We start from the raw sequence: 26,056 nt of genomic DNA, 5'->3' as shown, positions 1-26,056 counted from the left end.
TTCCATTACTGGCTTTCAGACCTTTATCATGTCCCTAAACACTTACTTTGTTTATATCTCATGAGACTTTTATTCATTGATCCTTTTATTGTTATTTCAAGGGTTATTTGTGTTATTTAGGCTAAGTGCTCTGTAAGGGGGCAACTCTTTAAGATAAGCTTTCAGCCAACACTCCCGAACCAGTTGGTTCAAGGTGCTAGGTGTTGAAGCACCCCTAAGGACTTACTCCCTCAAGTCTCTCCCCCATACATACACACCACAGGCATATAGTTTATTTATTTTCTTTTCTTGAGACCTTGGTGTCCAGCACCTCTTTGGGTTACTAAATGCTCTGTAGTGAGGGTTACTCTTGATAATGGATTTTCAGCTGATAATCCCGGGTTAGTTAACCCAAGTTACCAACTGATAAAGCACCCCTAAGAGCTTAGTCATCCAAGTAGATCCCTCACACAGGAGCACCACAGACACTTGCCTCAAAGGTAAAACCATTGATGCCTAGCCTTATTGCTTACTCTTTTTCTTTTGTTTTTCACTTCCATTGTTCTTTCCCTTTTCTCTTCTTAGGATCTTGTTATTAACTTAGTCTCATGAGTATATCCAAAGTCAAGTATTCAGGATAGATAGTTGTCCTCCTAACCTTGTGGTTGAACCAACTTAGCTAACTTATGACTACCCCAAAGATTCATGAATGCACCTCCACATTAGGAACCCTACTCTGGTCTTTTAAAAACATAAACATTCTCTTCTTTAATTTGATTCAAAAGGGACAAGCTTACAAGTAAATAAGGGAATGATGCAGTGACATTTAAACCAGAAATCATGGACCTATTCAGAAGGACAATTTAAAAGACAGAATTTTAAAAAGTTTAAACATAACATGGAAGCAGGTTCTATTTCATACAAGATCTTCCTTATTTAAAGCATATAAAACAATGGACTAAAAAGAACTCCACCACCTTTCATTCATGTGGATGTCCCTGCTCCCCTCCTTGCTTGTTTTCATTGTGTCTCTCTTGAATGCTTGTGCTTCCACTTCCTTTGCCTTTTCCAAGTAGCTTCTTCCAGAAACCACCATCTTCTATCTTCTTTTTGAGTGTCTCCTTTTGCTGTTTCACCTTCCTCTCTTCTTGTTCTACAAAATCTTTTTGGACCTCATCATATGTAGGGATGGCATAGTGTAGCTGATGCCTATTACTGGTCATGTAGTTCAACTTGGCTTGAGTATTTACATAGAACTCCTCCCTATGTAGTTGCCTTCCTTCATTGAGTACACTGAACTCATTGAAAGTTTTCATTTGGGCTATCTCCCGCTGGTTGAGTTCTTGCAAGTGCTTCTCTTGAAGTTCTTGCCTCTCATTCACTTGGTTGATGGCTTGAGTGAGCCGGGAGTAGTGTTCCTGCTGCTGCTCCATTTGTTGTTTTTGCCATGCTTCTTGTTGGCTCAGCCAGTTGGTTTGAAGGTTCAGCATTTGCTTTTTTCCTTCCATATGTCTCTGTCCTAAATCTTCAATGGCTCTTAGAAGGTGAGTCATATTCAAGTTGGCTGGGTCATGATATTCTTCTTGATGATATTCCTCTTGATGAGATTCTTCCTGGGCCCTTTGCCTTCCTATATGTGGCCTTCTTAGTTGATGAGCCGGTGTGGTATAGACCATTCGCTCGAGTGTGACTGGCCTCCCTGGGTTCACCCAGTCTGGGCTGCTGTCCTCAAATATTACCTTGGCCTTGTTGCACAAGCGGAGAATGGTGCTGGGGTACCAAAGTCTGGCACCTGAGTCAGCTTTCTCAGCTGACTCTTGAATCCCTTCGGCAATGAGCTCATGCACTTTGATTTCCCCACCTTGCACTAAGCATTGTACCATAGTGGCTCGATTGATGTTAACCTCTGAATTATTAGCAGCTGGTAGGATGGACCTCCTTACAAGCTCAAACCACCCTTTGGTCTCACGGTGAAGGTCTCCCCTTTTTATGAATTTTGGTCTCCCATCTGAATACCTCTCCCAGTCAGCGGTTATGACACAGATATCTGATGCTATTTCTGAGAGCTCATCCTTATCGGGGCTTCTACTTATCCTTGCCTGATAACTCTCCTCATCAAAATGAGGTAATTTCAAGTGAAGAGCTCTTGTTATGGCACTTGGGCTGAAGTCCACCTCCCTTCCTCTCACATAGCTTTTGAAGGTTGGGGCTTTGGTCTTATCCTCTCTAACTGCATTTGCATAGAATTCTTTGATGAGGTTTCCATTGATCTTTCCCTCTGGACTGGTGAGCAATTGCCACCCCCTCTGTTCGATTTTTCTCCAAATCTGTGGTGATTCATTGGCATTGATTTGGAAGATTAATTCTGGCAATATCCTTCTGGCACTTATCGCTCAAATTCATGCTCATGAAAGGCAGTCTTGAATCTCTTGTCATCAAAAGGAGCACTCTCCATAGGCCTTTTCCTCTTTTGCCTCTTTGAGCTTGATGATGCCATGACTTGAATTGTTGTTTGAGGGGATTTGGGGCTTCGGATAGATGAAGAGTGGGTTGGTTAAAGCAATTTGTGATGAAGAGTTTAGTGTGCCAATAGAAGTGTGGAGAGTGGGGATTTGGATGTGAGGAGTGAGCATGCACTAAGGTTCACTTATATAAGAAAATCATGAGTGAGTGAAGGGTGTGGATTGCATGAATGTTTACTAGATGGACGGATGGGGTTGTATATGAAGGAAAGACAAGGATCATCACTTTAATGATAGTGATTGGTTCGGTCTTCAAGGGTTTTCTTTCTCCAATGTTGTATGGCAGCGTTTCCCTATGCGTTTCCTCTTGAGACATGTGTGTAGTGCTCTTCATTAAGTGGCGAAATCTCCCCCATTTAATTGTCCAGTCAATCCCTTTTTATGCTTCTTTTCCTTTTCTATAAAGATTTGAAACAAGGAAATTAATATCATAAAAAAAATCTACGGCTAGAAAAAATGAAAGAAAGGATTTGATTATTTGTTTATGAATTCCAACTAACTAACTAACTATTGGTGGGTCCTTATATGCATTTTGGTGGCACCATGGGGTGACACCAAACTTAGTTTGAAGCAATGTGATGAAAAGTTTTGTTCAAAGCTTCCAAGACTAGCATGCATCTTGGTTTGCTTTGAACACCAAACTTGTTCCCCACTATATTTTGCATAAGAATTTTTCAGCAATTGTTTGTTAAGTTTGGATTGAAGCTCATAAAGATTGACTTATTCATTATCATCTGAAATCATATAAAACATGGGTTGCCTCCCATGAAGCGCTTCTTTAGCGTCACTAGCTTGACGTTTTTCCTTCATCATGGTGGTTGGTTGTGCTTAAAGTCCTCCCCTCTTGCTGTGGACTTGTATCCATTGGTTGGATCAATAATCTCCACATGTTCCAGGGAAAGAACTCTGTTGATAGTGAAGACCTTGGGTAATTGAGATGGCACAGTAGGGAGATTAGGGGGAATATCTGGGAAGTAGGCTGAGACAACTCTATCCCCTGGAGAGAAGTCTTCCGTAGGGATCTTCTTGTTCTTCCACCCTCTTGGTACCTTCTTCTTTGTTTCTTTTGAGGTTGCCTTCCCCTTGGTGACCTCTTTTTCTAAAGGAGTTGTGGTGATGTCTTCACCTGCCTCTAGAGGTTTAGGTTCCTCCAACTTTTCCTTGAGCTGTGGCAATTGCTGTTTTCCTTGTTTGTCAGTTAAAGGGATCTCAGAATGAACTGGCTGTGCTTCAGTGCTTGTTTCCTCCTTCAGTGTCTCATTATCATTTGTGCTTAGTTCCTTGTCCTCTTGATCTGTTTCTTGTGAGAGTTTGAAAACATTGAAGCTGAGTCATTCATCATGGATTCTCAATATTAGCTCCCCTTTCTCTACATCAATAAGTGCTCTGGCTGTAGCTAGGAATGGTCTTCCCAATATGATTGGATGAGTGTGACTCTCTTCCATGTCCCGAATGACAAAGTCTGTTGGGAGAAAGTACTTCCCAACTTTTAGCAACACATTTTCCACCACTCCTATTGCTTGCTTTTGAGTTTTGTCAGCCAGTCTGATAATGACATCTGTGGGCATTATCTCATTGATCTGCAGCCTCTTCACCAGGGATAAGGGCAGTAAGTTGATGCTGGCCCCTAAATCACATAGTGCTCTGTCGAACATGTTTTCACCTATGGCACAAGGTATATGAAAACTTCCTGGGTCTCTTCTTTTTATAGGCAATTCAGGTTGAATAAGGGCACTACATTCCTTGTTCATCACTATAATCTGCCCTCCCTTGAGTGAGCTTTTCCTGGGAAGAAGTTCCTTCATATACTTGATGAATGCAGGCATTTGTTGAATTGCCTTGATGAATGGTATGTTCACATGCAGAGATGCAAACAAGTCTAGGAACCTTGAGTGTATTCTTTTTCCCACAGCACCATTTAGCAGTTGAGGGAATGGTGTATAGAGCTTCAGCAGCTCTTGTTGTGAGATTTCTGGTTCTTTGTGCTTTCTATCCTCCTCCTTTGTTGAGTTGTCTTCAGGTTGTTTGTGCATTTTGCCTTGCTTGTCTTCAATCTCTTGATCACTTGTAGTGACCATTTTGTAATCTTCCCATCTTACTTTCTTTGCTTCTCCCTTGGGGTTTTTCTCCGTGTCACTTGGGAAGCTATCAGTAGGTTTGGGAATCTTCTCAGCTAAATATCCCACCTGGAATTCCAGCTTCCTAATGGTCTCTCCCTGGTTCTTAATATTGGCTCGCACCTCCTCTTTGAACACCTTATTTTCTTGAATCTCTTGGCATATTCCTTCAAGTAAGGCTTCAATCTTAGAGAGCTTGTCATCAATTGATGAGTGGTTCGGAGTAGATGTGCTATTTTGGTTTTGATAAGTATGTGGAGAAGTGTTGTTGTGGGGGTGTTGAGATGTCCTCTGGGTGAATTGCTTTTGATCTTGCTCACTTTCCCACCCAAAGTTCGGGTGATTTCTCTATCCAGGGTTGTAAGTCTTGGAGTATGGATCATAGTTTTTCCTTGGTGAATTCCCAATGTAGTTGGCTTGCTCCTGACTCCCCTCTGCTTCTTCATTCACTCCTTCTTGGATTGTTGATGAAGATGAGATTACTGCTACTTCGTTCCTCTCCATCTTCTTGGTGAGGTTAGCCAGCTGCTGGGTGATGCGCATAAACTTGTTATGCTACGATTTAGGAAATTGCACGATCGGCAAAATTCCTTCCGGCAAGTGCACCGGTTATCGTCAAGTAAAAACTCACAATAGAGTGAGGTCGAATCCCACAAGGATTGGTTGAGTGAGCAATTCGGATTAGAAGTATGTTCTAGTTGAGCGGAATCAAGATTTAGATGAGAATTGCGGAATGTAAAATTGCATGAATTAAAGAGCGAGAAGCTAAATTGCTGAAATTAAAAGGGATGGGGGTGATTGCATGAATTTAATTGCAGAATGTAAAGGGAAAGTGGTAAATCAGAAATGGGGAGTTCATTGGGTGTTAGGAGATATTGAGATCTCGGAATCAAAACAACTTTTATCCCTTCCTCAACCAATGCATTCATTGAATTTTGCTTGGCAATCTTATATGATTGGATCCCAATCCCTTGGCTCACCAATTCTCTCTAAAAACAAACAAATTCCCAATCCCTTGGTTTAAATGTTCATAAGAAGAGATGATGCTAGATCACTGATTATACCACACAGTTTCATGAACCACAATTTGGTAGGATTACATGTCACAATATCCATCCAAACCCCAATCCAATTCACTGTGAGAAAGCTTCTCTAGCATGAATCCTCCATTCCTTTCCCAAGGTTCCGAAGGATTCCAATTATGGGTAGTTTCTTTCCCAAGACAACTACCCAATGGAATTAGATCGAGAAGCTTTCTAACAAAATTCAAGAGAAAAGATTGAAGAAGAAGATAAAACTATTATTGATTCATTGAATTACAATAGAGCTCCCTAACCCAATGAAAGGGGTTTAGTGAGTCATAGCTCTGAATTCAATTACAAAACTAAAAGAAAATGATCCAAAGTTCTCCGTGTGTTCAAACTTCCCCCTCAGGGGCTGGATTCCCCCTCAATCCCCCGTGTCTCAAATGCAGAAACTAAGGCCTTTAAATAGGCTCCCTAAATTACAAAATGAAAATGAAATTCAAAGCAAATTACAATCAAATGAAAATAAACTATTCTAGATGATTCTTGTGGCCTTGATTTGGTGTTGTTGATGGGCCTTGCTTGCTTGAAGGGTAGAGTGACATAATTGATCCAAAAAGGATAATGATCCATTAAACTACACTCAAACGTTGCACCCCCCTTTCTTGAGTCGTCACTTTGTTCTCTTATCAACCTTGCCAATTTGATGCCAAATATAGACTATTATACCTCGTTGGAAAGCTATGGATGTCAGCTTTCTAACGCAACTGGAAGCATCTCAATTGAATCTCTATAGCTCAAGTAATGCTTGATTGAAGGTGACAAGGTTGCTGGTTGGTTTGACAGCGTTTAAGCCAACGTTTAAGTCACTTAAACGTGCTCGAAAATGCCAATTTTGGGAGCTCAGTTGCATTGTCCACCCCATACTTCTATACATCGTTGGAAAGCTCTGGATGTCTACTTTCCAATGCAACTGGAAGCGCATCATTTGGAGTTCTACAACTCGAGTTATACTCCATGGAAGGTGAAGAGGTCAGCTGGCCTGATTGCATGTTGGTACTATGCTCTTTTATGCACATTACGGGGCTGTTTTCTCCCTCAATTTTTAGTATCCACCATGCATGCCATATATTCTTGGAAAGCTCTAGATGTCTTCTTTCCAATGCATTTTGAATCACCTCATTTGAAGTTTCGTAGCTCAAGTTATTTATGTTTGAAGAAGGCATGGTCAAGCTGTTCCATATAACACGTTTAAGCTCCAGTTTAAGCTTAAACTGGAGCTTAAACGCTGGCACTCCCTGGAGGCACAAGCTCGAGCACGTTTAAGCTTCAGTTTAAGGTTAAACTGAAGCTTAAACGTGGAAATGAGAAAGCAACCCTGGAGGAGAAAAAATAGTCGAACACGTTTAAGCTCCAGTTTAAGGTTAAACTGGAGCTTAAACGTGGAAATGCTCCCTGGTGCATTTCTAATTCTGGCGTTTAACTTCCAGTTTAAGGTTAAACTGGAGGTTAAACGCCACTTTCAGCATTTCCTTAGCTCTCATGGTTTTGGCGTTTAAGCTCCAGTTTAAGCTTAAACTGGAACTTAAACTCCACATGTGATATTCAAGCTTCCTTTATTGATTTTGTTGCTTCCTTGCCTAGCCTCTTCTTCCCTGAAATCATCCAAACAACTGCATCAAAGTCTTGCAAAATTTCATGAGAAATCTTTCATTCATAGCATTCAAGGAATATAACTAAAAACTCATGGAATTTGCATCAAAATCTTCATGTTTGAATGATTTAAGACAAGCATGACTATTTGGCCCAAATGATTACTTAAGGCTCAAGAAAATGCATAAAACAACTAAAAATAATAGAAAAATGCTAGTGAAACTAGCCTAAGATGCCTTGACATCACAACACCAAACTTAATACTTGCTTGTCCCTAAGCAAGTCCTGAGTTACTTGAGAAGAAAGTATGAAACAGAAAGCAATTACATTGGCTATATTAGTAAGCACTTGAAGTTCATCAGAAGGGTTTTATGCAGAAAGTTGCAGCATCACTTTTTCATTCTTATCAAGTAAGATTATCACTTTTTCATTGCATCCATCAAACACTGCTATGGCCCCTTGTTATTCTTATGTCCTTGGCACTTTTCTCTTCTTTGTTTTTCTTTTCCTTAGAGCTCCTTTGCTCCTTGTTTGCTCAGTGTCATGTGTTGCACAAGCCTTTGGCATTTTCTTTTTCTTATCAGTGCACTACACATATCCACTACAGGCATTTTAGTTCACATTTCTTCTTGAGACATTGGTGCCCAGCACCTCTTTGTGTGACTAAATGTTTTGTATTTAGGTTGCTCTTGATAATGGACTTTTGGTTGATAATCCCGGGTTAGTTAACCCAAGTCACCAAGTGTTGAAACACTCCTCAGAACCTATTCATCCAAGCATATCCTTAATACATAAACACCACAGGCATTTGTCTCAGAAGTTCAAACCATTGGTGCCTAGCTTATTTTCTCAATTTTTTTTGCTTTTTTTTTTGGTTGCCCTTTTTCAGTGGCTTTTTCTTCTTCTTTTTCTTTCTTTTTCATGGCCAAAGACATTTATTCATCAAGATCCATAGACAGTTTTCAAATTCTACACAAAAAATGATAATTCTACACTCAATTTCCAGTGATCTGACTAAACAATCAAGCATGCATACCACCACTTAATTCTACTTGATTTGTCACTAATTGAGCCAAGTTACTTTTGTTCAAACTTTTCTTTTATTTTTGGAAACAGAACAAGCATGGCAAGCATACATTTAAGCAAGTGAAGTTTATCCAGACACTTAGACTATCACTTATTTGGAAATTAAACAAACAGACAAACAAAAACTGCAATGACTCAAACTTAAAGCAGGGGTGCATGCAAACTTCCAATATCAGCAATTCAAAGTACAAGCAATTAAGTGACAATACAACCTTTTAGCATCTTCTTTGTTGTTCATCATCCTTCCTAGCCTTGGTGTTCTCTTTGATGATGATGTATATTCCTTCCATGAGATTGATTGTCTTCCTGCAAAGCTATTAGAAGTTGCTTGTTCCCCAAGCACTTTGAGAATTGGTTAGCATGCATGTATGTTTGTAGGCCTCTGAACTTAGATTGGTGTGTGAACACCAAACTTAGTTCCTTGCCATATGCAGCAATTTGGATCATATGCAGAAAACCTCATGTGCTTTTATTAAGAAAATAACTATGAACTAGAAATTAAACTATTGTTTAAGTAGTTTCCCTGATTGGTTGGAGCTAGTGACTAGTCATGCTGAGGTAGAAATGTGCTTTTAATGAAGTTTTTGGTGGAACACCAAACTTAGAATCTCACATTCACCCTTGAATTGTTTTGGTGTGCAACACCAAACTTAGCTCCTTGCAATACAGATAAATCTACTTAACTCTTTTATTGAAATAACTACAAAAGAAAAACTACCTTTGGTTGGGTTGCCTCCCAACAAACGCTCGTTTACTGTCATTAGCTTGACATGCTGTTCCTGACTTTCTTCCTCTTCCTCCAGTTTGTTAAGAGGAATGACTTCAAGTGGATAAAGGAGCTAGTTAGTGCCCCTTGTTGTGAATGCCTCTTTCCAGCAAGCTTTCCCTTGTGATTGGCTTGAGTGAACTTGCTTGTTGGCTCAGGAGTTGGATTGTTCTTCGACCTTCTCTTCTTCATGGATATGGTCCTTTGTTTCTCGGTCACAATCCTCATTTTGGTGCTTGTTTCTACTGCCTTCACATCCTTGATCTCAGAACTTGGTTGTTGTTGGACAGTTGGAGTATCCTGTTCATCAAAAGCTTCCTGAATTTGTGGTTCAATGAACCCTTCCTCTTTGCAACTCTCTGTTTCATTGGAGTGTGATCTCCCTTGATTGACTTTCTCCCTTTCTTGTTCTTCTGATTCCTCCCTTGGGTTTGCCATGGTATCACTAGAAGAATTGTGGGTAGGGATTTGCTTTGATAGATATCCAATTTGTGCTTCTAGCTTTTGAATGGCAGCACCTTGATTTTGTAAGTTGGATATCACTTCTTCCTTAAAGCTTTTCAAATCAGCCACATCTCTGCCCATAGTTGCAAGCATTCCTTCTATCGTGGTTAACTGATCATGAAGTGTTTGGTTCGGATTGGGTTGATGAGGTTGATTATCTTGGCTGTGATATGGTGGCTGGGAGTATGTGTTTTGTGTGGGCTGATAGAGTCTTTGGTTGGAGTGTTGGTAGTGGTATGACTCTTGTGTGTAGTGGAATGAGTCTTGTGGATAGTGAAATGAATTGTATGAATTTGAGAAGGAATTTTGTGCTGAGAAATGCTCAAGTGATGAAGAATTTGGATATGTAAAACTAGGAGGTGAGGTTGGATAATTCAGAGGTGATGGCTCTTGATGAATGGGGTGTGAATAAGTGAAATCTCTTTGGTTTTGATCTTCCCAGCCACAACTTGAGTAGTGATCAAATTCACCAAAACATGGACCATTTTGTGGCTCTGGGAAGTACCCCGTTTCCTGTTCCTGATACTCCCACCCACCATGAGCATAATAACATGAATCATTCTGTGGTGGTGGAGAGTTTCTCATGAATTTTGATTGACCAAAAGATGATGGATACTCCTTTCTTTTTTGCAATGTGCTCAGTCTCAAACAATACTCATCCAAAGATAGTGGAAATTCCATAGTGAGGCAATATCACAAACAGCTAGTGGTTAGTATGCTAACAAGTGAATAAGCAAAGAAAACAAATTAAAATTTGCAGAAATTAGCAGTAATAAACTGAAACAAAAACTATTAACAAAAGAAAAGAAAAATTGCTCAATCTAGTTAACTTCCAATTGGAGAATTGTCAATCGAAAACCAATCCCCGGCAACGGCGCCATAAACTTGATGCGCATAAACTTGTTATGCTACGATTTAGGAAATTGCACGATCGGCAAAATTCCTTCCGGCAAGTGCACCGGTTATCGTCAAGTAAAAACTCACAATAGAGTGAGGTCGAATCCCACAAGGATTGGTTGAGTGAGCAATTCGGATTAGAAGTATGTTCTAGTTGAGCGGAATCAAGATTTAGATGAGAATTGCGGAATGTAAAATTGCATGAATTAAAGAGCGAGAAGCTAAATTGCTGAAATTAAAAGGGATAGGGGTGATTGCATGAATTTAATTGCAGAATGTAAAGGGAAAGTGGTAAATCAGAAATGGGGAGTTCATTGGGTGTTAGGAGATATTGAGATCTCCGAATCAAAACAACTTTTATCCCTTCCTCAACCAATGCATTCATTGAATTTTGCTTGGCAATCTTATATGATTGGATCCCAATCCCTTGGCTCACCAATTCTCTCTAAAAACAAACAAATTCCCAATCCATTGGTTTAAATGTTCATAAGAAGAGATGATGCTCGATCACTGATTATACCACACAATTTCATGAACCACAATTTGGTAGGATTACATGTCACAATATCCATCCAAACCCCAATCCAATTCACTGTGAGAAAGCTTCTCTAGCATGAATCCTCCATTCCTTTCCCAAGGTTCCGAAGGATTCCAATTATGGGTAGTTTCTTTCCCAAGACAACTACCCAATGGAATTAGATCGAGAAGCTTTCTAACAAAATTCAAGAGAAAAGATTGAAGAAGAAGATAAAACTATTATTGATTCATTGAATTACAATAGAGCTCCCTAACCCAATGAAAGGGGTTTAGTGAGTCATAGCTCTGAATTCAATTACAAAACTAAAAGAAAATGATCCAAAGTTCTCCGTGTGTCCAAACTTCCCCCTCAGGGGCTGGATTCCCCCTCAATCCCCCGTGTCTCAAATGCAGAAACTAAGGCCTTTAAATAGGCTCCCTAAATTACAAAATGAAAATGAAATTCAAAGCAAATTACAATCAAATGAAAATAAACTATTCTAGATGATTCTTGTGGCCTTGATTTGGTGTTGTTGATGGGCCTTGCTTGCTTGAAGGGTAGAGTGACATAATTGATCCAAAAAGGATAATGATCCATTAAACTACACTCAAACGTTGCACCCCCCTTTCTTGAGTCGTCACTTTGTTCTCTTAGCCACCTTGCCAATTTGATGCCAAATATAGACTATTATACCTCGTTGGAAAGCTATGGATGTCAGCTTTCTAACGCAACTGGAAGCACCTCAATTGGATCTCTATAGCTCAAGTTATGCTTGATTGAAGGTGACAAGGTTGCTGGTTGGTTTGACAGCGTTTAAGCCAACGTTTAAGTCACTTAAACGTGCTCGAAAATGCCAATTTTGGGAGCTCAGTTGCATTTTCCACCCCATACCTCTATACATCGTTGGAAAGCTCTGGATGTCAGCTTTCTAACGCAACTGGAAGCACCTCAATTGGATCTCTATAGCTCAAGTTATGCTTGATTGAAGGTGACAAGGTTGCTGGTTGGTTTGACAGCGTTTAAGCCAACGTTTAAGTCACTTAAACGTGCTCGAAAATGCCAATTTTGGGAGCTCAGTTGCATTGTCCACCCCATACTTCTATACATCGTTGGAAAGCTCTGGATGTCTACTTTCCAATGCAACTGGAAGCGCATCATTTGGAGTTCTACAACTCGAGTTATACTCCATGGAAGGTGAAGAGGTCAGCTGGCCTGATTGCATGTTGGTACTATGCTCTTTTATGCACATTACGGGGCTGTTTTCTCCCTCAATTTTTAGTATCCACCATGCATGCCATATATGCTTGGAAAGCTCTAGATGTTTTCTTTCCAATGCATTTTGAATCACCTCATTTGGAGTTTTGTAGCTCAAGTTATTTATGTTTGAAGAAGGCATGGTCAAGCTGTTCCATATAACACGTTTAAGCTCCAGTTTAAGCTTAAACTGGAGCTTAAACGCTGGCACTCCCTGGAGGCACAAGCTCGAGCACGTTTAAGCTTCAGTTTAAGGTTAAACTGAAGCTTAAACGTGGAAATGAGAAAGCAACCCTGGAGGAGAAAAAATAGTCGAACACGTTTAAGCTCCAGTTTAAGGTTAAACTGGAGCTTAAACGTGGAAATGCTCCGTGGTGCATTTCTAATTCTGGCGTTTAACTTCCAGTTTAAGGTTAAACTGGAGGTTAAACGCCACTTTCAGCATTTCCTTAGCTCTCATGGTTTTGGCGTTTAAGCTCCAGTTTAAGCTTAAACTGGAACTTAAACTCCACATGTGATATTCAAGCTTCCTTTATTGATTTTGTTGCTTCCTTGCCTAGCCTCTTCTTCCCTGAAATCATCCAAACAACTGCATCAAAGTCTTGAAAAATTTCATGAGAAATCTTTCATTCATAGCATTCAAGGAATATAACTAAAAACTCATGGAATTTGCATCAAAATCTTCATGTTTGAATGATTTAAGACAAGCATGACTATTTGGCCCAAATGATTACTTAAGGCTCAAGAAAATGCATAAAACAACTAAAAATAACAGAAAAATGCTAGTGAAACTAGCCTAAGATGCCTTGGCATCACAGGGTAATGAGCTTGTTTTGGGCCAACAGAGCATCTACATTGTTTAGCTCCATCACTCCTCTTGTGTTCCCTCTTTTGGACGCATAAAAGTAGTCGTTTTCTGCTACTGTTTCAATAACATCTATGGCTTCCTCAATGGTCTTCTTCTTGTTCAAGGATCCTCCAGATGAATGGTCTACTGCCATAAGAGAGCTCTTCATAGAAAATGTGCAGCTGGACCCATTCGTTGAACATGTCAGGTGGACACCTCCTTGTTAAGTCTTTGAACCTCTCCCATGCTTCATACAGAGTCTCACCATCTTGTTGCCTGAAGGTTTGAACCTCAGCTCTCAGCCTATTGATTCGTTGAGGAGGGTAGAATCTTGCTAAGAATTTGTTCACCACATCCTCCCAAGTTGTCAAGTTCTCCCTTGGGAAGGATTCCAGCCACTTGGCTGCCTTGTCTCTGAGTGAGAAGGGAAATAAGAGCAATCTATAGGCGTCAGGATGAACACCATTAGATTTCACTGTGTCACATATTCTCAGGAAGGTGGTCAAATGTTGATTGGGGTCTTCTTGAACACCTCCTCCAAACGAACAGTTGTTCTGAACAAGGGTGATGAGCTGTAGTTTAAGTTCAAAGTTGTTGGCATGGATTGTTGGCTTTTGGATGCTACTTCCACAATTGCCTGTGTTTGGATTAATGTAAGAGCCCAAAACTCTTCTATCCTCCCCAGCATGATTTGCTCCACCTCCTCTGCCATGGTTGTGAGTCTCTTCTTCATGATGATTTTCCATGTTTTCTTCCATGTTTGGTTCAAAGTATTCCTCAAACTGTTCCTCCTCTTCTTCAGCACCAACTACTCATTTTTCTTTTGCCTCCCTCCTTAGTCTAAGAAAGGTTCTCTCCGGTTCAGAATCAAAGGAAGTTGAAGCCCCGCTTCTTCTCCCTGTCATACAACCAACAAGTACAAGCAGAGAAAATAGGTGCAGACAGTATTTATGTCAGAATTGCTGTTAGTTGTGGGTGATGCAATATATCAAACAGTTAGTGGGTTAGCAAACAGAATTGAAAATAACAAAGAAAAAAACAAAAGAGTAGAGGGAGAAGGGAAGAAGTATAACTAAAACAAAAAGTAAATCACTTAAACAGAAAATGAAATTCACAAAATAAAATGCTCAATCTAGTGATCTTCCAATCTAATCATTGTTGATGCACAATCAATCCCCAGCAACGGCGCCATAAACTTGATGCACGGAAAACTTGTCTCTCAACAAATCTCCCTTCGGCAAGTGTACCGAAGTTGTCGTCAAGTAAAAACTCACAATAGAGTGAGGTCGAATCCCACAGGGATTGATTGATCAAGCAACTTTAATTAGAAGAATGTTCTAGTTGAGCGAATCTAGGATTTGGGTTGAGAGTTGCAGAAAATAAATGGCGGGAATGTAAATAACAGAAAAGTAAATGCTAGAATTAAAGGACTGGAAGTAAATGACTGAAAATAAATTGCAGAATTGTAAATGGGAATGGGGGATTTGCTCATAAAAGTAAATGGCAGAAATTAAAGAGAATGGGTAAGATCAGAGATGGGGAGTTCATTGGGCTTAGGAGATGTTGCAATTCTCCAGATCAAGTTCATTTTCATCTCTTCCTCAATCAATGCACTCATTGATCTCCTTGGCAATCTTAAGTGATTGAATTACAATTTCTTGCAATTCAATCTCTCAAATCTTGATCAATAGCCAATTCCTTGGTCAATTGCTCATGAGAAGAGATGAAGTATGGTCACTGATTATACCACATGCATTTCCCAAATCAAGTATTCAGAGGGTTATAGTCACATACCCATCCAAACCCAATTTGGTCCAGCATGAGAAAGCATTTCTAGCTTGATCTCTTCATTCCTCTTTCAAGGTTAAAAAGAGATCCAAGTTTAAATAGCTTCTCTTCCAAGATAACTACTCAATTGGATGAAGATCGAAAGCTTTCAAGTAAAATCAAGAGGAAAGATAGAAGAAGAATAATGAAAATTAGTATTGATCCATCAAATTACAACAGAGCTCCATAACCCAATGAAAGGGGTTTAGTTGTTCATAGCTCTTGAAAATGAAAACAAAGATGGAGAATACATCATAAAACTAGAATTTGCAAAGAAAGTAAAATACAGAGAGTAGTTCTCTTTTTCCCAGCCTCCCCAGTGCTTCTTTACAATTCAAAGCTACTCCTATATATACTACTCTTCTCAGCTTCTAGTTTACTCTTCAAGTCTTGGGCCTTTGGATCTTGAGTTTGAAGCAGTTCTTTTCTTCATTTGGGCTTGGCTTTACTTGCAGAGAGAAAGTGCTAAGTGGGCAGAGACTTCAGCTCAGGACGTTAGGGGTGTTAATATTTAGTGAGAATATAAGTTCGAGAACGTTAGTGACACTTAACATTGTCACTAACGTTCCAATGCACCCCTTTGCCTTACGTTAAAACCCACGTTAACTAGGTTAACGTGGCTTTTAACGTTGCCTTGTTAATCCTTCGAGAACGTTAGTGACACTCAACATTGTCACTAACGTTCTAGTGTGCCCCTTCTTGTTTCACGTTAAAGCCCACGTTAACTAGGTTAACGTGGCTTCTAACGTGGTCCTTGCCAACCTTCGAGAACGTTAGTGACACTCAACATTGTCACTAACGTTCCAATGTGTCCCTGGGTCTCACGTTAGAGTCCACGTTAACTAGGTTAACGTGGCCTCTAACGTAGCCATCTTTAGCCATCCGAACGTTAGTGACAATGTTGAGTGTCACTAACGTTGGCTCATCCTTCATTCCTCATCGTTAGCTTCCACGTTAACTAAGTTAACGTGGAGGTTAACGTGACTCTTGGGGGTTGTGTGGTTGCTTCAACGTTAGTGACAATGTTGAGTGTCACTAATGTTGTCGACAACTCTTCATCCTTTACGTTAGTTCCCACGTTAACCAAGTTAACGTGGGAGTTAACGTGGTACTTTGCACCATAGGCCAACGTTAGTGACAATGTTGAGTGTCACTAACGTTGGCTTCTCTTCCCCCCTTAACGTTAGAGGCCACGTTAACTAGGTTAACGTGGCTTCTAACGTGGCCACTTATGAGTAATTGCCAACGTTAGTGACAATGTTAAGTGTCACTAACGTTGGCTCAACTTCTCTTCTCCACGTTAGAGTTCACGTTAACTTAGTTAACGTGACTCTCTAACGTGGGCATTGATGGCTTTTTGAGAATGTTATTGGCAATCACTTTTCTCATTAATCTTGCAAGTTACCTCCCCTTTTCTTTCTTCCTTTTTGGTCCTGAAATCAAGCAATAAAGTGCATCAAAGCTCTAGTCCAAGTCATGAGTAATGCAACATAATATTTGTCACTAAACTTATGCAAAATCCTCATGAAATTATGTAAAATGCACAATGTATGCTTGAATCAAGGCATAAGTGAATATTTACCCAAAACTATCTTATTTCCTAAAGAAATGTATGAAACTATCCTAAAAACAGTAAAGAAAAGGTCAGTGAAACTGGCCAAGATGCCCTGGCATCAGGATGAACACACATTATCCCCAAGAAGCCACGTTAACTCCCACGTTAACCTAGTTAACGTGGAAGTTAACGTGAAGAAGAAAGGTTGTCGACAGCGTTAGTGACACCAAACATTGTCACTAACGTTGAAAGGAGCCAACACAAGCCACAATGAGCCATGTTAACTCCCACGTTAACTTAGTTAACATGGAAGTTAACGCAGGCAAAAGTCCCACCTGACCATGCCTTCTTCAAACACGCATAACTTGAGCCACAAAACTACAAATGAGGTGATTCCAGTGGCATTGGAAAGTAGGATTCCAGAGTTTTCCAAGCATATATGGCACTACATGGTTGACACTAGATTTGAGAGAGAAAACCTGCCCCGAAAGTGCAATGATGAACATGGTATCAACCTGTATTAAGGCCAACTGACCTCTTCACCTTCCAAGAAGTATAACTCGAGTTGTAGAGCTCCAAATGATGCGCTTTCAAAGGCATTGGAAAGTAGACACCCAGGGCTTTCCAACAATATATAATAGTATGGGGTGGACACTAAGTTTAAGCTTCAGAAATTGGCAATAATGAAGCCCTGATCGCTAGCGTTATTGGCACTCAAGTTTTCCATTAACGCTAGCAACTATGTCAGCGACCATGTCCACTTCAAAGGAGCATAACCTGAGCTACATAGGTCCAATTGAGGTGATTCCAATTGCGGTAGAAAGCTGACATTCAGACGTTTCCAACGATATATAATAATCTATAGTGGGCATGAAATTGGAGCACAAACAAGAGGCATCTTTTAAGCCCCAAAAACACCAACTGGGCAGCAAGTGCAACGTTAGCCACAATAACTTTAGCACTAACGCCACACTTGTAGCGTTAGTGTGGCTAACTTTAGCACTAACTTTAGCACCTGGACCTCAACTTGACTCACTTCTCTCTCAAGTCCACTTCAAAGCTCAAGCAAGCAAGCCCACAAGTGTCAACCAATCAAGGCCACAAGAAGCATCTAGAATAGGAATTTTCATTTTATTGTAATTTGTTTTTAATTTCATTTTGTAATTTAGGAGAGCCTATATAAAGGCCTTAGTTTTTACAAATCGGAAGGCTGGAAATTAGGGAATTAGGGGATTGAAGAGGGGTCTTCGGACTCCCTCCCCTCACACACTTTTCCTTTTCTTTCTTTGTACTTTTCATTTATGAATTTTGAAGTTTTATTTTCAGTTTTTATCTTTATCTTTACTTTTCTGCACTTTCTTTCTTTTCTATTTTTGTAGAGCAATGATCAACTAACTCTTTACATTGGGTTAGAGAGCTCTATTGTGATTCAATGGATTAAGTGTAGTTCTTATTCTTCTTCTTCTTTCTTTCCTCTTGATTTTACTAGAGAGCTTTCGATCTTCATCCAATTGGGTAGTTATCTTGGAAAAGAAACTATTCATACTTGGATCTCTTCTGAACCTTGAAAGAGGAATGAAGAGATCATGCTAGAAATGCTTTCTTATGCTGGACCAAATTGGGTGTGGATGGATATGTGACTATAATCCTTACAACACTTGATTTGGGAAATGCATGTGGTATAATCAGTGACCATACTTCATCTCTTCTCATGAGCAATTGACCAAGGAATTGGCTATCGATCAAGATTTGAGAGATTGAATTCCAATCTTGGAATTCGATCAATTAAGATTGCCAAGGAGATCAATGAATGCATTGATTGAGGAATAGATGAGAATGAACTTGATCCGGAGGATTGCAATATCTCTTGATCCCAATGTTCATTTTATTTTTAGTTCTTACATTTACTTTTCTTGCCATTTTATTTCTCTGCACTTTATTGCTTTCTTTACTTGTCTGTCAATTTACAATTCTTGCTGCTCATCATTCAAATCTGAACCGTCTAAGTAGGATAATCAATTAACCATTGATTGCTTAATCCGTTAATCTCTGTGGGATTCGACCTCACTCTATTGTGAGTTTTACTTGAAGACAATTCGGTACACTTGCCGAAGGGAAATTTGTTGAGAGACAAGTTTTCCGTGCTATCAAGTTTATGGCGCCGTTGCAGGGGATTAATTGTGATTAACAAACTACCGGTTTATTGATTTACTAGATTAGACAGTTTTCTTTTGTCTTTATTTTCTTTTGCTAACTAACTCTTTGTGATATTGCCTCAGTGGGAATTTCCTCATCTGTGACAATGGAGATTCCAATTTCTTTTGGTGATTATTGTTTGAGACAGAGCTTTCTGCAGGAAAGAAAGGAGCATCCATCATATTTTAGTCAATCAAATTTCATGGGAAACTCTCCACCACCACAGAATGATTCACTTTACTATGCTCATGGTGGGTGGGAGTATCAAGAACATGAAATGGGGTACTTTCCAGAGCCACAAAATGGTCCATGTTTTAGTGAAATTGATCACTACTCAAGTTGTGGCTGGGAAGATCAAAATCAAGGAGATTTCACTCATTCATACACCAGTCATCAAGAGCCATCAATACAATCTCACCTCCAAGTTTTACATGCCTAAATTCTTCATCATTTAAGTATGCCTCAGCACAAAAGTCTATCCCAAATCCATACAATTCATTTCACCATCCACAAAACTCAATTCATTACCCACAAAAGTCATACCACTCTCAGAACATAAAACCACAAAACGACCAATTTCATTCACAAAGTAGCCACCCTCAACCTCCAAATTTCACCCCAGCTGCACACCCTCCCCTCGAGGATAAGCTATCAAGGATAGAGAACCTACTGGCAATGCTCTTGGAAGAATCTAAGGACACAAGGACTTTCCAAGAGGAAGTAAAAACCATTATGCAGAACCGGTGGGTTGCCATTAAGAATCTTGAGGCCCAAGTTGGATATCTATCAAAGCAAATCACTACCCACAATTCTCTCAGTGATACCATGGCAAACCCAAGGGAGGAATCAGAAGAACAAGAAAAAGAGGCACCCATACCAAGTGAGATTTCTATGAAGAAGAAGGAGGTTATAAGAGTATATAAGCCTAAGGCTCCATACCCATAGAGGTTACTAGTGGTGACAAAGGAACATGCAAACTCACTCCCAAAAGACTCAATGCAACATCATGTAGAAGAAAGGGAGGAAGTCAATCAAGGGAGTCCACACTCCAAGGAAACAGAGAGTTGCATAGAGGGTGAGTTCATTGAACCACCAATTCAAGAAGTTCTTGATGAAGAGGATGCTCCAACCATCATACAATACCCAAATCCTGAAATCAAGGTGGTAAAGGTAATCAACATGAACACTAACAAAAGGATGGTGACCAAGAAAAGAAGGACAATATCCATGAAGAAGAAAAGGTCAACCAAAAGCCATCCCAACCCTACCCCAACAAGCAAGTTTACACAAGCTAACAACAAAAAAAAGCTTGCTGGGGAGAGGCACTCAAAACAAGGGGCATTAACTGGCTCCTCTTTCCTCTTGAGGTCATTCCTCTTAACAAACTGGAAGAAGAGGAAGAAAGTCATGAACAACATGTCAAGCTAATGACAGTAAAAGAGCGCTTGTTGGGAGGCAACCCAACCGTAGGTAACATTTCCTTGCTTTGCTTAGTTTACTTTCAATAATTTGGCATATGATTGCACTCTAAGTTTGGTGTTGCCATGCAATAATTTGAATTTCAATCTTCATCGGGTACTTGCAACATTCTAGATTGACAGTGGCACACTAAGTTTGGTGTTGCCACTTAACTTTCATGCAAAGTACCATGCCAACACCACTTATTAATGCAATCAAAAATGTCTCTGTTTGTATCTCTTGTGTCTTTATTGTATCCTTAATCTTGCTTGCTGAAACACATGCATACTCTCAGTTTATTTTAAGACATTCATGATCCATCATAAACCCCGTCACCACTGTTTTAATTATTTCTTGAGTATAAGCAATCATTCTATGTCTGGTGTGGGAAGGGGGAGAATAGGAGGAAAAGGGCAACAACAATGAAGATAAAATACAAGGTGGTAAAGTTCCTTTCTCCTCTTACTTATTTCCAGCACTTTAATTTGCATGATTGTCTTCTATGTTCTTTGTATGTATGTGTGCTTTCTCCTTGTGAATAAGCATGTCAATTCTATCTTTTAAACTTTTTATTGATTAAGGCTGTGTTTTCTAGTCTGAATGTCATTACTGCATCCTTACTTTGCTTACTAGTATGCTTTTCCCTTTTGAATCAAATGAAAAGAGAATGAGTGTTTTATAAAAGACCAGAGTAGAGTTCATACTATGGAGTAAGTTCCTGAGTTTGTGGTATGGTCATAAGTTAGCTAAGTTGGTTCAACCACAAGGTGAGAAGACAACTATCTGTCCTGAATCATATGCTTTGAACACACCCCATGAGACTAGCTAAATAAGAAGATCCTAATAAGAAAAAGGGAAAGAACAATAAAGGTTGAAAAAGAAAAGAAAAAGAGTAAGCAATAAGGCTGGGCACCAATGGTTTTAATCTCGAGGCATGTGTCTGTGGTGCTCCTGTGTGAGGGATCTACTTAGATGAATAAGCTCTTAGGGGTGCCTTATCACTTGGTAACTTGGGTTAACTAACTTGAGATTATCAGCTGAAAGTCCACTATCAAGAGTAACCCTCAATACAGAGCATTTAGTAACCCAAAGAGGTGCTGGACACCAAGGTCTCAAGAAAAGAAAATAAATAAACTATGTGCCTGTGGTGTGTATGTATGGGGGAGAGACTTGAGCAAGTAAGTCCTTAGGGGTGCTTCAACACCTAGCACCGTGAACCAACTGGTTCGGGAGTGTTGGTTGAAAGCTTATTCTAAAAAGTTGCCCCCTTACAGAGCACTTAGCTTAAAGAACACAAATAAACCCTGAAATGACAATAAAAGGATCAATGAATAAAAGTCTCATGGGATGCAATCAAAGTGAGTGTTTTAGGACATGATAAAGGTCTGAAAGCCAGGAATGAACCTAAGTTGCTATGCATGAAACCACCATAAAACCAGGGACATGACTTCCACAAGAATGACTCATTTCTCTTGGCATTCCATTCATCATTCTTTTGTTCCAGTACTTGCTTAGGGACAAGCAAGCTTTAAGTTTGGTGTTGTGATGCCAGGGCATTTTGGCCAGTTTCACTGACCTTTTCTTTACTGTTATTAAGGTAGTTTCATGCATTTTCTTAGGAAATAAGCTAGTTTTGGGTAGATATTCACTTACATCTTGATTCAAGCATATATTGTGCACTTTACATGATTTCATGAGAATTTTGAATGAATTATATGATAAATTGGATGAAGCATGATCCCATGATTAAGAGCAAGACTTTGATGCACTTTTTTTGATTGATTTCAGGCCAAAAGAAGAAGAGAAGAAGCCACGTTAGTGGCTACGTTAGTTACACTAACGTGGGCACTAACGTGAAAGGAAGGAAAGCCCCAACGTTAGTGAGAAAAGTTAGTGGCATTAACTTTGAAGAAAGGAAATGGAGCCAACGTTAGTGACAATTAACATTATCACTAACGTTGGACCAAGCTCATAAGTGGCCACGTTAGTTGCCACGTTAACTTAGTTAACGTGGCCTCTAACGTTAAGAAGAAAAGGGGGACGCCAACGTTAGTGTCATTCAACTTTCTCACTAACGTTGGCCAAGTCACAAGAAGCCACGTTAACTCCCACGTTAACCTAGTTAACTTGGAAGCTAACGTGAAGAAACTAGGTGGTCGACAACGTTAATGACACCAAACATTGTCACTAACGTTGGGATGAACACACACTATCCCCAAGAAGCCACGTTAACTCCCACGTTAACCTAGTTAACGTGGAAGTTAACGTGAAGAAGAAAGGTTGTCGACAACGTTAGTGACACCAAACATTGTCACTAACATTGAAAGGAGCCAACACAAGCCACAATGATCCACGTTAACTCCCACGTTAACTTAGTTAACATGGAAGTTAACGCAGGCAAAAGTCCCACCTGGCAGCCTGACCATGCCTTCTTCAAACATGCATAACATGAGCCACAAAACTCCAAATGAGGTGATTCCAGTGGCATTGGAAAGTAGGATTCCATAGTTTTCCAAGCATATATGGCACTACATGGTTGACACTAAATTTGAGAGAGAAAACCTGCCCCGAAAGTGCAATGATGATCATGGTATCAACCTGTATTAAGGCCAACTGACCTCTTCACCTTCCAAGAAGTATAACTCGAGTTGTAGAGCTCCAAATGATGCGCTTCCAAAGGCATTGGAAAGTAGACACCCAGGGCTTTCCAACAATATATAATAGTATGGGGTGGACACTAAGTTTGAGCTTCGGAAACTGGCAATAATGAAGCCCTGATCGCTAGCATTATTGGCACTCAAGTTTTCCATTAACGCTAGCAACTATGTCAGCGACCATGTCCACTTCAAAGGAGCATAACCTGAGCTACAGAGATCCAATTGAGGTGATTTTAATTGCGTTAGAAATCTGACATTCAGACGTTTCCAACGATATATAATACTCTATAGTGGGCATGAAATTAGAGTACAAACAAGAGGCATCTTTTAAGCCCCAAAAACACCAACTGGGCAGCAAGTGCAACGTTAGCCACAATAACTTTAGCACTAACGCCACACTTGTAGCGTTAGTGTGGCTAACTTTAGCACTAACTTTAGCACCTGGACCTCAACTTGACTCACTTCTCTCTCAAGTCCACTTCAAAGCTCAAGCAAGCAAGCCCACAAGTGTCAACCAATCAAGGCCACAAGAAGCATCTAGAATAGGAATTTTCATTTTATTGTAATTTGTTTTTAATTTCATTTTGTAATTTAGGAGAGCCTATATAAAGGCCTTAGTTTTTACAAATCGGAAGGCTGGAAATTAGGGAATTAGGGGATTGAAGAGGGGTCTTCGGACTCCCTCCCCTCACACACTTTTCCTTTTCTTTCTTTGTACTTTTCATTTATGAATTTTGAAGTTTTATTTTCAGTTTTTATCTTTATCTTTACTTTTCTGCACTTTCTTTCTTTTCTATTTTTGTAGAGAAATGATCAACTAACTCTTTACATTGGGTTAGAGAGCTCTATTGTGATTCAATGGATTAAGTGTAGTTCTTATTCTTCTTCTTCTTTCTTTCCTCTTGATTTTACTAGAGAGCTTTCGATCTTCATCCAATTGGGTAGTTATCTTGGAAAAGAAACTATTCATACTTGGATCTCTTCTGAACCTTGAAAGAGGAATGAAGAGATCATGCTAGAAATGCTTTCTCATGCTGGACTAAATTGGGTGTGGATGGATATGTGACTATAATCCTTACAACACTTGATTTGGGAAATGCATGTGGTATAATCAGTGACCATACTTCATCTCTTCTCATGAGCAATTGACCAAGGAATTGGCTATTGATCAAGATTTGAGAGATTGAATTCCAAGAATTCGATCAATTAAGATTGCCAAGGAGATCAATGAATGCATTGTTTGAGGAAGAGATGAGAATGAACTTGTTCCAGAGGATTGCAATATCTCTTGATCCCAATGTTCATTTTATTTTTAGTTCTTACATTTACTTTTCTTGCCATTTTATTTCTCTGCACTTTATTGCTTTCTTTACTTTTCTGTCAATTTACAATTCTTGCTGCTCATCATTCAAATCTGAACCGTCTAACTAGGATAATCAATTAACCATTGATTGCTTAATCCGTTAATCTCTGTGGGATTCGACCTCACTCTATTGTGAGTTTTACTTGATGACAATTCGGTACACTTGCCGAAGGGAAATTTGTTGAGAGACAAGTTTTCCGTGCTATCAGAAACAAACAAAAAGTTAGTTAGTTAGTTGAAACAAATTTGAAAATCAATTTTTTTAAAAAGATAAGAAGATAAGAAGTTATATAAGATATTTTAAAAATCAAATTTTTGAAAAAGATATGATTTTGAAAAAGATAAGATAATAAGATATTTTTGAAAAAATATGATTGAAATTAGTTTTGAAAAAGATTTGATTTTTAAAATCACAATTAATGACTTGATTCACAAGAAATCACAAGATATGATTCTAGAACTTAAAGTTTGAATCTTTCTTAACAAGTAAGTAACAAACTTGAAATTTTTGAATCAAGACATTAATTGATGATGTTATTTTCGAAAATTAGGAGGTAAAGATAAGAAAAAGATTTTTGAAAAATATTTTTAAAATTTTCGAAAATAACTAAGAAAATTGAAAAAGATTTGATTTTTGAAAAAGATTTTGAAAAAGATAAGATTTTCAAATTGAAAATTTGATTTGACTCACGAAAACAACTAGATTTTTAAAATTTTTGAAAAAGTCAAATCTAATTTTCGAAATTTTAAGAGAAGAAAAAGGAGAAGATATTTTTTTTTTATTTTTGAATTTTTATGATGAGAGAGAAAAATATGAAAAATGATACAATGCATGAAAGTTATGGATCAAAGTATGTGATGAATGCAAGAACACTATGAATGTCAAGATGAACACCAAGAACACTTTGAATGTCATGATGAACATCAAGACTTATTTTTGAAAATTTTTATATGCAAAGAAAACATGCAAGACACCAAACTTAGAAATCTTTCATGTTTAGACACTATGAATGCAAAAATGCACATGAAAAACAAGAAAAGATGCAACACAAGAAAACATCAAGATCAAACAAGAAGACTTACCAAGAACAAATTGAAGATCATGAAGAACACCATGAATGCATGAATTTTTTGAAAAATGCAAGATGAACATGCAATTGACACCAAACTTCAAATCTTACTCAAGAATCAAACAAGAAATACAAAATATTTTTTTTATTTTTATGATTTTATGATTTTTTGTATTTTCTTTTAATTTTTTTGAAAATCATTTTGAAAAAGAAAAATAAGGATTCCAAAATTTTTAATATGAATTCCAGGAATCTTATGCTCTTTAGTCTAAAGCTCCAATCAAAGGGTCAGGCATGGCTTAATAGCCAGCCAGGCTTTAGTATGTAACTCAGACATAACACGCCTGACATTCCCTATCCAGAAGAATCAGACATGGCTTTACAGCCAGCCAGGCTTCAACATGCTTCATGAAACACTAAAATTCATTCTTAAACATTCTGAAGAAAAATATATTTTTCAAAACATTTTTATTTTAAAATTTCTTTCGAAAAAGAAAGGAGAAATTTTTGAAATATTTTTAAAAAATTTTAGAAAATAAAACAAAAAGAAAATTACCTAATCTGAGCAATAAGATGAACTGTCAGTTATCCAAACTCGAACAATCCCCAGCAACGGCGCCAAAAACTTGGTGCACGAAATTGTGATCTCAGGCAACGGCGTCAAAAACTCTTTACGCACGTTTTAATAAATTGTTTTTCATTCACAACTTCGATACAACTAACCAGCAAGTGCACTGGGTCGTCCAAGTAATAAACCTTACGT

The 26,056-nt window shown here is 38.8% G+C and overlaps 1 non-coding gene across 1 annotated transcript; it reads left to right on the top strand.

The window, feature by feature from the left end:
- The first annotated feature begins 13,368 nt into the window (after nucleotides 1-13,368).
- LOC112760220 (small nucleolar RNA R71) lies at nucleotides 13,369-13,472 on the top strand. Its single transcript, XR_003180671.1, has one exon. It is a non-coding gene; the product is annotated as a small nucleolar RNA R71 (small nucleolar RNA).
- The last annotated feature ends 12,584 nt before the right edge of the window (nucleotides 13,473-26,056 follow it).

Source organism: Arachis hypogaea, chromosome 16 (assembly GCF_003086295.3).
Source record: "Arachis hypogaea cultivar Tifrunner chromosome 16, arahy.Tifrunner.gnm2.J5K5, whole genome shotgun sequence".
NCBI lineage: Eukaryota > Viridiplantae > Streptophyta > Magnoliopsida > Fabales > Fabaceae > Arachis > Arachis hypogaea.
Note: the sequence above shows the minus strand (reverse complement) of the source record. Positions and strands in the feature narration are given on the sequence as shown.